The 11,040-nt window shown below is 43.5% G+C and overlaps 1 protein-coding gene across 9 annotated transcripts in view; it reads left to right on the plus strand.

Moving 5' to 3' along the window:
* LOC130165557 (fidgetin-like) overlaps positions 1–8,700 on the plus strand; it is a 50,053-nt gene extending 41,353 nt beyond the window's left edge. For 3 of the 9 annotated variants that reach the window (XR_008826827.1, XR_008826829.1, XR_008826832.1), the window contains 4 exons: positions 3,304–3,406; positions 4,912–5,061; positions 5,695–5,970; positions 7,399–8,700. The gene's annotated coding sequence lies outside the window, so the exon portion shown is untranslated. Of the gene's footprint in view, positions 1–1,613; positions 2,037–3,303; positions 3,407–4,227; positions 4,779–4,868; positions 5,062–5,694; positions 5,971–7,398 lie in introns of those variants that run through there. The other 6 variants (XR_008826830.1, XR_008826831.1, XR_008826833.1 and 3 more) reach the window with 6 other exon arrangements.
* Positions 8,701–11,040: the final 2,340 nt, after the last annotated feature.

The following is an 11,040-nucleotide window of genomic DNA, read 5'->3' on the forward strand; positions in this document are numbered from 1 at the left end:
ACACAAAAAGAAAAAGGAGCTATATGTCGTATAAAATCATTTTATTATTGGTAATATAAAAATTTTGATTAGTATATTTGGCAGATTTTTCAGTTCCATTTTGAATGTAGTATTTTTACTTGTAACACAGTATTTTAACTTTGTTGAGTCACCTACTTTTACTTCAAAAGAGCTACTTATAGGTTTTGCTATTGCTACATAGCTAACGTTAGCATTGGCAGCTGTTTACTCACCAGTCTAGAAGAAACGTTGTGAGTTCAGCATCAAACTTCATTCCTTTACTCACCAACATCTGTCTGCAGAGGTGGAAACAAACACAAATTTAAGTTAGCATGCTAACCAGCTATTTCTGATCGTCTCATCACTTTCCGATACCGAGTCACTGCAGCGTCCAGTCTGCTCTGAAGACGTAGCGCTGCTCAGAGGGAGTATTACAACCTCTTGTATTGTAAACACAACTGTGGCTGAAGGCCTGGTGAGTAAACTGCTGCTAATGCTAACATTAGCCATGTAGCAATAGCAAAAACTTGCAGATAGCTACTTTAAAAATAGACAGCGTGACTCGAGGTCTGTCAGCTATAGGAGCCTTTAATTGGCAAAGAAGGGAGTAACTACAGCTGTGCGCCACTAGCTGTGCCCTTACAGCCCATTGGGTCACGAAGCGCCGCTCCTGTCGCCTAGCAACCTTGACAACACCTCACTTGAGGTTTTAAGCCCAAAACTTAAATTTAAAAGTGTGTTAGTGTCGTTTGCTGCCATATTATTTTCATTGTCGAATGCAATGAATTGTGGGATACGTTGGAGCCTTCATTGCCTGGAGAAACAAGCGAGCTTCTGTTTGTCAGATAAATGTAGAAGTATAAAGTATAAAGTTGCATAAAAAGGAAACAGCAGCTACTGTACTTCAGTACAGTAAATATAGACTCAGTCACTTCCTCGTTGCTCAACAGTAACTGACCAAACTTAGACTTTATTTCTCACACTGGGACACTTGGCAAATACACGTCTCTCCTTAAGTTTGTTTACATTTCCACAGAATTTCACAGGCTGCGTTTCAGCCCATATTCCTCATTACTGTATAAAAGCAGGCCATTATGTAAATTGTACATTTCCTTTAGTCAGATCCCTGTAATAAACCCAAACATCCCCTGCTACCGGCGACTGCTGCTCCGAGATGAGGGGGAGTAGAGCAGATGCAGAGAGAGAGAGAGAGAGAGAGGTGAGTGTGTTTGAGCACCACGAAGGTCACTCCAGATTGAGAAGTTTGTCAAAATGTGATGACATCAGCAGTCTGTAAACTGTTATTGGCCCGAGCCGAGTGTCGGCCACGTCCAAACCGTCTGAAATTACAACCCAAAAAAAAAAAAGGAAAAGAAGAAAAACACACACTCAAACTGACTGCCACCGCTCTGCCAGAAATGATTGCCTCCGAGGTTTCTTTTTTTCTTCTCCCATCTCCGCTTGTTCACCCATGCCTTTCCTCCTCCTCCCCTCCCTTCCCCTCCTCACCCCCCCCCCCACCACCACCACCACCACCACCACCACCAACAACACAACTCATATCCCCATCCCCCACTGTCTCACATGCTCGTACTGTAGAGGGCTGCCAGAGACGTGGAAGCTGGGGGAAGGAGAGGGGGAGGCAGGGGGAGGAGCTCGATCTGGATTTAATGACATTAAAAACGGTTTTCATGCTCAATAACGGGCCTCGATTATGTTTGATCCAAGACAGTCAACACTTTATCCAGACACGAACGGAATCGTCTGTCAAGGAGTCTATTGAGTCATCAATATCTGCTGTAGTTATTCCTCTTTTTTTCCCCCCTCCCGGATCGTTTACAGTGAGTAATCATCTGTCTGGTCGCTTGCGTCTCGGGGGTTTGATCGGATAGCACTTTTGAACACCGGCGGAAACCTGCCTGACAATCCAACAAGCCACTCACTGAAGATTGAGAGGGCCCCATTATGTCGGCTGCCTGTGGCCATATCAGAAGGCTTTTCTTCTCCCTCCTCTCGCCTCTACATAACACACAGCGGTAAATAAATCACAGCGCCGACTCTGTTTATCGATCGGCCCTGCTCCAAGCTCCTTTTCCTTTTTTTTTTTTCCAGTGTCTGCTTGTTCTTCTCCGCAGGATGAATTGTTGCTTTGTGTATTGAGGAGGGCGAGATTGTCAAAACACAGAGGTGCCGGGTCAAAACAAAAAGGAGACGGAGGGAACAGCAATGCGCTCCGACTTGCATGACCCACTGCGATGCTGCGTAGTTAACCTTGATTAGGCTCCATATTAATCGGAATCATTTCAATTAGTGGCAGGGTTTACGTTTGCTTTCCTGCAGGGGAGGCCTCCGTCCTGCTGGGACTTCTCCGGTGGTGCCATTGTTTCAGGCAAGATCAATTAGTTACAGAGAAGTAATTGAACCCAGTCTGAATACTTATTTAAGCAAGACGTAGAGCTCAATTAAGTGACGCCCGAAGATTCAAGGTGCTACACGGGACGTAAATCCCACTGAACTGAACCTTAACTAAACTGATTCATTCAGTTTGATCCATATGAGACAAACATCAAGATTCATTCCTTTACTTTTTATGTTCTTTTTAGGATTGTGCTCCGATAGCTGGCATCCGGACGCTGCAGTGACTCGGTATCGGAAAGTGACAAGACTGATTAGCATGCTAACTTCAGTAAAGGAATAAAGTTTGATGCTGAACAACATTTCTTCTAGACTGGAGAGTAAACAGCTGTTAATGCTAACGTTAGCTATGTAGCAGTAGCACGACTTACAATTGATTTGCCATAACCACCATCCCTCCCTAACCTTAGCCATTCAGTAGCAGTGATGTTGTAGAGAGCGGGAGAAGTAGAAATGTTGTCACTGAATAATAATCCAGGGTTTTGCAGAATCGTCCCATATTGACATTCTTGTCTGGAAACAGGGTTAAGCCTAAAACCAGCAGATTGGATAAGGCATTTGAAAGGATTCAGATTTGATAAAATGTTATCAGACCCCAACTCTAGTCATGATACATTCCCTGCGCATCCTTGAAAGGGTTAAGTAAGGTGGGTTCCCGAGGCAGAAATGGCCTATGACTAACAATCAGCTCTAATAAGATCCGTCTTCTCTTAAAAGACTCAGTGAAAAGCCCTAAATCCATTCTGAACACATTCAAAGGGGAGATAGGAGAAGGAGCCATGTGCTATGATGTTTTCATGTCCCTCTCTCTCTCTCTCTCTCTCTCTCTCTCTCTCTCTCTCTCTCTCTCTCTCTCTGCCCCCCCCCCCACTTCATTATCATTCCCAGGTTATCCCAGCAGCCAAGTGAATCTGGAGCGCAAATGAATTAAGGGAGAATTAAGGAGCCCCGTGCAAAGTGAAGCCTTCAGAAACCTCAGCGCAGATGAAAGGTGTAGCTGCTCAGACACGTGCTCACATGCACCTGCAACACACACACACACACACACACACACACACACACACACACACACACACACACACCGCCAGCGTGCGCTATGTAGCAGATATGCGTCTGCAGTTTTGTGGACGTCAGTGAGTGTTTGTTGCGAGTGTTTGTCCTCACCTTGTTTCTGGGCCTCGTGCCAAGTGCAACTTCCTGCAGTCCTCGGCCACGGCAACACAATGGCGCTTAACGCGGCCCACCACCCTCCCAGCATATTATATCAACTGGGGGGGGGGGGGGGGGGTTGTTCAAAGACAGGACAAAGAAGTGTGTGTTAGGGAAACATTTACAGGTACACGCACACGCTCAAAAACACACCGATATCGAAACGTGTGAATCGAGTCCAGAGCGTTAAAATGCAAATGAGGTTCTGTGCGAAGTGGGAAGTGGAGGTTTCAGCGTCTCCTCCGTGTGCGACGTGGAGGACACGCAGGAGAAGGCTGACTTTGAAATGGTTCAGTGAAATGTGGAAAAAGTGACTTTCTCTCCGACGACCTCAGTTTCATTCCCAGCTGATACAAATGATTTTTCCACCATGAGCAAAGACTTTAAAACTTCATGTTTGATCCAACTAGTAAAACTGTTTTACATTTCTAATAATAATAATAATAATAATAATAATAATAATAATAATAATAATAATTGCCCTCAGTTTTCCTCTTTGTATTTGTGAGCTGAAGTGACTTTACATATTCCACCATGATGATGTACGGAGTCTGTATTTTTGAATTCGGCTGTTTTTGTGCTTTGAAAATATAAAACAAATGTATTTTGTTTAGAAGGAAATGCATGAAATTCACAAAGAAATACATTTACTGGTTAAAAACCTTCGTATTTACAAACCTGCAGCTTTGGATTTTACATGTTTCAGAACAGACAAACGTAAAAAGTCTGTGTGTTTTACACTAAAGGCAACGATCTGCGTAAGTTTGAAACTTGAACCCTGGATGCAACACGGCCACAGCTTCACATCAAGCTCGCAAATATCGATCTAGTCTAATATTTTGCTTTTGAGAATTTCATTACTCAAGTAACTTTTTTCTCATGGTGCAGAACATTGAATCTCTGCATCCCAGAGGTTTTTGCGTGTCACACACACAGCGCTCCTCGCCGTGCGGTTTAATAGCCTCAGCTGCAGAATACACATGGCGCCCAGTTGTCAGGGGACGCAGCCTCCTCTCACATCTTTACGCTGCTCGATAGGAATCAAAGGCTGTGAGAACGGAGACGGGGATGAGGGAGGAAAAGGCCGCTGTGGCTTTTAACGCTCCAATACAAGAAGTTGCTTTTCTTTCACACTCTCGTCTCCGTCTTGAGAGGTTGTAGTTTCTTTTCTTTTTTTTTATTACACACAAGTCTTCTTTGTTTTGATCTAATTAATCTGTTCTGATCCTGTGTTATTTCTCCAGTCATTATCATCTCATCTCCTAATCATACGATTGTCTCTGGAAGGTCTGGAAAAGCTGTTCCATTGATTTGGCGGGAATGCGGATTGATCCGGACGAATCTGCATGGGAATCTATTCGAGTTTGAGCCGAGAGATCATAATCGATCAGGTGGGATAAAGCCTGTATGTGGCCCGCTTGCCTCTCGAAGGTTAAGGTGAAAATTAATTTGCTTGTTCCTTAGTTACGTTTCAATCCTGTAATTAAGTCTTGCAAATGATTAAAATGTAAAACAATGGAGCGATGAATGTGACTTTGATTGCTTGTTTTTTTGTTTTTTTTTTTCATTCGATAACATGATCTGATCCCAGTGACCGCGCTCACAGAATCCTAATGAAGGCCAGCGAGCTAACACAAACATTTCCTTGTATTATGTTGGATTATTGTTATTTTCCTCAAAGACAATATTTAAAATTATTGTTATAATTATAGATATTGTCGTTTTAATACTAAAAATCCATGAAATTAACACTAAATTTCCTAATTTAATGTCATTTAGATAATAATATTTAAACAGACTGGATTCTGCTGCTTTCCTCTTATTGATTATAAATCTATTCAAACTATATATTGAAAGAGGAGTGGATGATGTGGACGTACGTTATCTGTGTTAGCAACATCACATCCATATAATCTTTCACTCTTTGCTAAGAGCGCCAGCTGCTTCCAACTTTACACAATTAAAAGAATAATTTGATTTAGAGTGACTTTGACTTGAATTAGTTTGTGTATTTGCAATATTGCCTTTTTATATTTGTGAGAACAAATGTATTCTTTGTATTTGTGGAAGGTGTCGGATCGTCTGTTCACACAAATAATACTGAAACGAATCCACCTCCATAATCAGCTCTGAGATGAGGGTGAGAGCGACGGGCTGAAGGGATGTTTGTGGTATTGACTGCTGGACAAACGCCACACATACACCAGGAAGTTCTCCTCTGTGTGGATGTGGATCTCTGCACGTCCATGCATGTGTGTGTGTGTGTTTGCGCACAAGCTCCAAGCCTTCTGGACAGGGCCGAGGGTGAAGGGGAGTGCTAACACACTCTCCTTGTCAACGGCAAGGGTAATTACTCCTGGCTGAAATTACTCAACATTTGTTTATAAGCTCCCCTGAGCACACTGTAAATAGATTGTCTGCTCAAGTCCAATGCCATTGAAGCCCTGCTGTTCCCCCCACACACACACACACACACACACTCACACACATGTACACTTTATGTTCACTTCATCTTTACCTCGTCACACACATTAAGCCAGAATCTTTTTTATGCACCTTCCTTCCTTTAATGAGTCAGTGATGTTAAAGACCTTGGCGGAGCTAAATGTTGCTGCACTCCTGTTGTGTCAAGTGACTTCCTTTATCCTCCCGCTGGAGTGTTTCAGTGTGAGGCTGGAGCCCTTGATATTTTACCTCTTCATGTAACTTTGCATGTGGTTGAGTTGAATCTATTAATCCAGTATTGATCTCTGCTTTGCCGCCCTTTTCATGGCTGCACTCCTGTCTCTCCCATCGCTCCGTCCCTCCTTCTTTCTGCACCAACAATAGCTGAGATCTTTTTAGCATGCATATGAGAGGAGGAGGGAGAGAGAGGAGGGAAAAAAAAAACGAAAGCACTCCAAGTCAAGGTCCATCCATGTAGTTACTGTATGAGATGGTTCCTGTCAAAGATGACAGTTTGAAACACTTGACCCACAAAAATGAATTCTTGGCCAGGGCCAAGTGACAGCCCAAAGTAATTCATTCTTTTGAAATGTTGAGGGAGATGGAGAGAGAAGTGAGGAGAAGGGGAGTGACATGGAGAGCGATAGAGCAAGACAGAGAGATAGAACAGGAAGGGGAGGAGAGAAGACGAGAGAAACAAAGAGAGAGAGAGAAAGGGAATTAAAGGAAGAGTGAATGAGATAAATAAACGAAAAGAAATCAAGGCGTCTGACTGATTCACTCTTTCAGCGCGACGTCATCTTTTTAACCGTAAAGTGCAAATTAAAAACTTTCTGCTGGGTCTTTGATTAAAACATGGCAGCTGGAGACAAAGTTTGACTGTCAGCATTAGCTTATGCTAGCTAATTTTGCTAATTGAAATGAGGCTACGTCCGCACACGTGAAAACACACATCACATGACCATCCATTATCCATAAAGGGATAAAAAGAAATATATATTTGTGAGTAAGGCCTTTGTGCTTTTGTCTTCTTCTGAGATCAAGGAGCCAAAAACTCCAGTGGTTCAGTGGCTCACCTGCGACGAGAAGCCGAGAAACAGAAAGAGCAAAACTTAAAGTGGAAACAGGGAAAAAAACAGTGATTAAAGGAGGAAAGAATGAGATAAATGAATTATTCATTTCATTCCAAGGTGGAGAATGTGTTTATCTCACAGCATTACATCATTGTTTTAGCTACAGTATTCTGAAAACAAAAAAGTTTGACTGTTAGCATTAGCTCACGTTAGCTCGCTGCAGCTGACAGTCTAACTGTGGCATTTATCATTTCAGCGAGTGAGAACGAGAAGCTGCTGTCGTCTGTCTCTGAAATGAAACGGCCACAGCTCGACACGGAGAGTGACGGAGCGACGCAGAGAGATGGAACAACAACAGGAAGACAACAAGAGAAACAAAGAGAGCAGGAACAAACGTATAAGGAAGTGAGATGAATAATTTAAAAGAGCTCAAGGCGTGTTATTAATCTGCGAGGGCTGGTGATGCTGCTTGTGATCAGTGATTTACTAATGATGATTCTGATTGTATTCTTCTGTACACAAACCTCCCAACATATGTTGCTGTTATTGCAAGCTGCCATCCGGGCTAATTTGTCTTAATTACACTGAGTGTGTTTGCTGCCTACCAGCGCCGTCCACTGAGAGACAGACACGTTAGATAGAGTGGAGGGCGGGGAGCGCAACATCTGTCTGTTGAAGAGTCTGAGCACACACACACACACACACACACACACACACACACTCATAATTGCTTGCGAACACACAAATACGAACACACTCGTACACTCACATGCAGCGAAATACAAACACACACTCACACCTCTGTAATAAAACCTTGGTCTCGCCACCTCGCCACCATCCCCGAGCCCTTACCTCCCATGTCCTGCTAATGGCGGCCACCACAGAGGTGACTGTGTGCAAATAGGGCCGTAGCGCCGATGGCCATCCATCACAAGGCCCCGGAGCAACATTACACCACTCTAATGGCCCACTCTGGCCTTCCTTATGATATTAATCCACAGCCTCACAGCACTGATTTCATTTGTAAAGTGGTGGGGGGAGACAAACTGGTTTTTTTTCTTTTTTACCACAGGGTGCTAACGGTCGTAGCTGCAGACACGTCGGCTCGGACACAGCAACACATAAACATGCGCGCTCGCACATATGCTGTTTACGTGCTCGGCCGCTCGCCTCGGTGCATGTGCACACATACATACACAGAAACATAAAACATAGATCAGCACAAGCCCCGCTCTCTCTCTCTCTCTCTGACTTTCTCTGCTCTGCTTCTCCTGCACCTTCAACCTGCCATTACAGGAGTCTAATTATATAAAGTAACAACAACAAGCTGCAGCATTAAAACTGTTTCCTGTTGTAATGTTGTTAAACTGTGTGTGAGTGAGTGATGCTAACACTTCTTCTCCTCTGCAGGCGGGAGCAAGACATGTGACACAAGCTTTCCTGTTTCTGTTTATTTATCACCTGAGAAACGCAGCCGACGCAGAAACCAACTCATAGTCAAGGTTTTTGTGTTTTTATCCTGCGTATACTTTGATGAAAAGATGCTGTTAATAAATCTGTCACATGAAGATATGGTCACTTTTTACTGTCGTTATAGCGTTTGTGCTATAAACGCTTTATATTCACTGTAACACAGTCGTCAAACATCAAGAACGACAATTAAATCATACAAATAATGACAAAAGTTAGTGAATAAAACCTAAACAAGGTGCCTCAAGTGACATCATTTGAGTCAAAGTCGGTTTGAAAATGACAAAAACTGGGGCTAGCTTACATTAGCATTAGCATTAACAAACCCATATCTCAAAAAATGTGCTATAGAAAGATTTATAAAGGCAGACAGATTTTTATTCTAGCTTCCCAGGTTTTCCTCTGGCCCAGTATACGCCCGACTCCACGGCCCGATTCTGGCCCATATACGGCATGATTATCAGATGCTACTTCCACATCTGGACCAACATGGTGCACTCACAATACGGGAGGATAACAGCTGGACTTGGGCATATGTCGGGCCAGAAGTGTCTCTGTCTGAAACCAGGGATCCACTCTTTCAGAAATCACTGAATTTTCATTGGTGAATTTTATAATTGTGTATCCATGACGATACTTTGGATCCTCTTGTGTCTGTTATGTTTTGGGGGACGGATGATGTTCCTCCTTCCAAGGTTAATGTGAGGTGTTTCCACATGAAAGTGTTGGACAATAGAATTTCCTGCACGAAGAGCTGAAGTGTTTAAAACTGGCTGTTGGGGAAGAAAATCAGAGCTCGGTCTCTTAGCGCTTCACACATCAGTGCATACTGAAGCAGTTACTAAGCTTGCAGGCAGCAGGGGGAGGGGGTGGTGGTGGTGGTGGTGGTGTGTGTGTGTGTGTGGGGGGGGGGGGGGTCTGGTGACCTGGGGAGCAGATGGTGGGCTGAGAGGAAGGTCTGCTGGCTGGACGTCAGAGCCCACGACGTTCTTTGTTGCTTTTTTATTTTTTAAAACAGACCACTGCAGGCACGGATGCAGACACTTACTGTACACACACACACACACACACACACATACACACACACACACACACACACACACACACACACCATATGAATGTCAAAAGCTAAAAGTGTCAAACTAAAAGGACAAAGAGAAGCAAGCCTTCGTGTTTTCCTCAAATACCATCGTGCATTTTGCAAAGGGAACATGTTATGATTCCATCCTGACACACATGAACCCAGTATTGTCTCTTCCTGTGTGTCTCTCCCTCATGCAAACACACACACACACACACACACACACACACACACACACACACACACACATTCACGCGAACCCCTCCTCAGATGCTTTTAAAACCACAATGACAACCCCACCGAATGCAGCACGGCTCCTTTTTTTTTTTTTATCAAACATTAAATGCATCACTACACCGCACTACTAGCTGTCTGCTCCCGCTCTTCCCCACACTCTGCTAAATTATAAAAAAGCCAGTCTGTCCTAAGTAAAAATTTCATCGCTTGCTGCGGATGAACAGAGCGGCTGCAGACAAGCGGAGGAGTGGAAATGAGGAGAGGAGAGGAGCGGTGATGTCTGGTGCTGAACGTGTTGAGCCAGAGGTCAGCTTAACTCCAGCGAAACCCAGAAACAATAACACACACACACACACACACACACACACACACACATTTATATACAGACACATTCACGTTGTGTGCATATAAATTGTTCTATTCACTAACTTAAAAACACTAGAATTTGAATAACCCCCGGTCATGAAAACAAACTTTGCGACTACTGAAAGATTGTGACGCCTTTATTAAGGATCGACTGCACTTTGAGTCGATCCAAACGTCTTGTATGATGTCCATGAAGCTTCTAATATGTTGTGAATACTAATGGCTCAGTTGGTAGTGTGTGATAAGTGATGAAACGCCTTTGAATGCTGCGCTGTCCTTGGCTCACTGGTGGGTGCTGTTTCATTATGGATATTCACTGTACTTTGACAATTAGCAAAACCTGGCAGGTATCAACAGTCTCAAAACGTGGCGTCTTTGAGCGCTCCTCTGTGTTCTCCGCAGCCCTTGAACTTAAAAACAGAGCGGATTGAAGAAAGAGATTGAAGTGATATCGCTGAGAAAAGAAAAAAAATTCATATAAAAGTAAAACACTTAAAATACAAAACTCGGTTGCCAGAGGTAAAATAGCTGTCAGGGATGGCCTTCTTGCCTAACGACAGGCTGGGATCATCAGGAGAGAGAAACAAAGACGAACACAAGTGGAGACACAATATTTCTATAGATTCTCTAATGAAGAGATGAAGGAAATAACTAACAAGGGAAGGATACTGTAACATGTTAGATTAAAGATACAGGAACCATAAAGACAGCAGTGACAAGTGGGGGAGGGAAGGAGGGAAGTGG

The sequence above is a fragment of the Seriola aureovittata genome, chromosome 24 (genome assembly GCF_021018895.1).
Source record: "Seriola aureovittata isolate HTS-2021-v1 ecotype China chromosome 24, ASM2101889v1, whole genome shotgun sequence".
In the NCBI taxonomy this organism is placed as follows: domain Eukaryota; kingdom Metazoa; phylum Chordata; class Actinopteri; order Carangiformes; family Carangidae; genus Seriola; species Seriola aureovittata.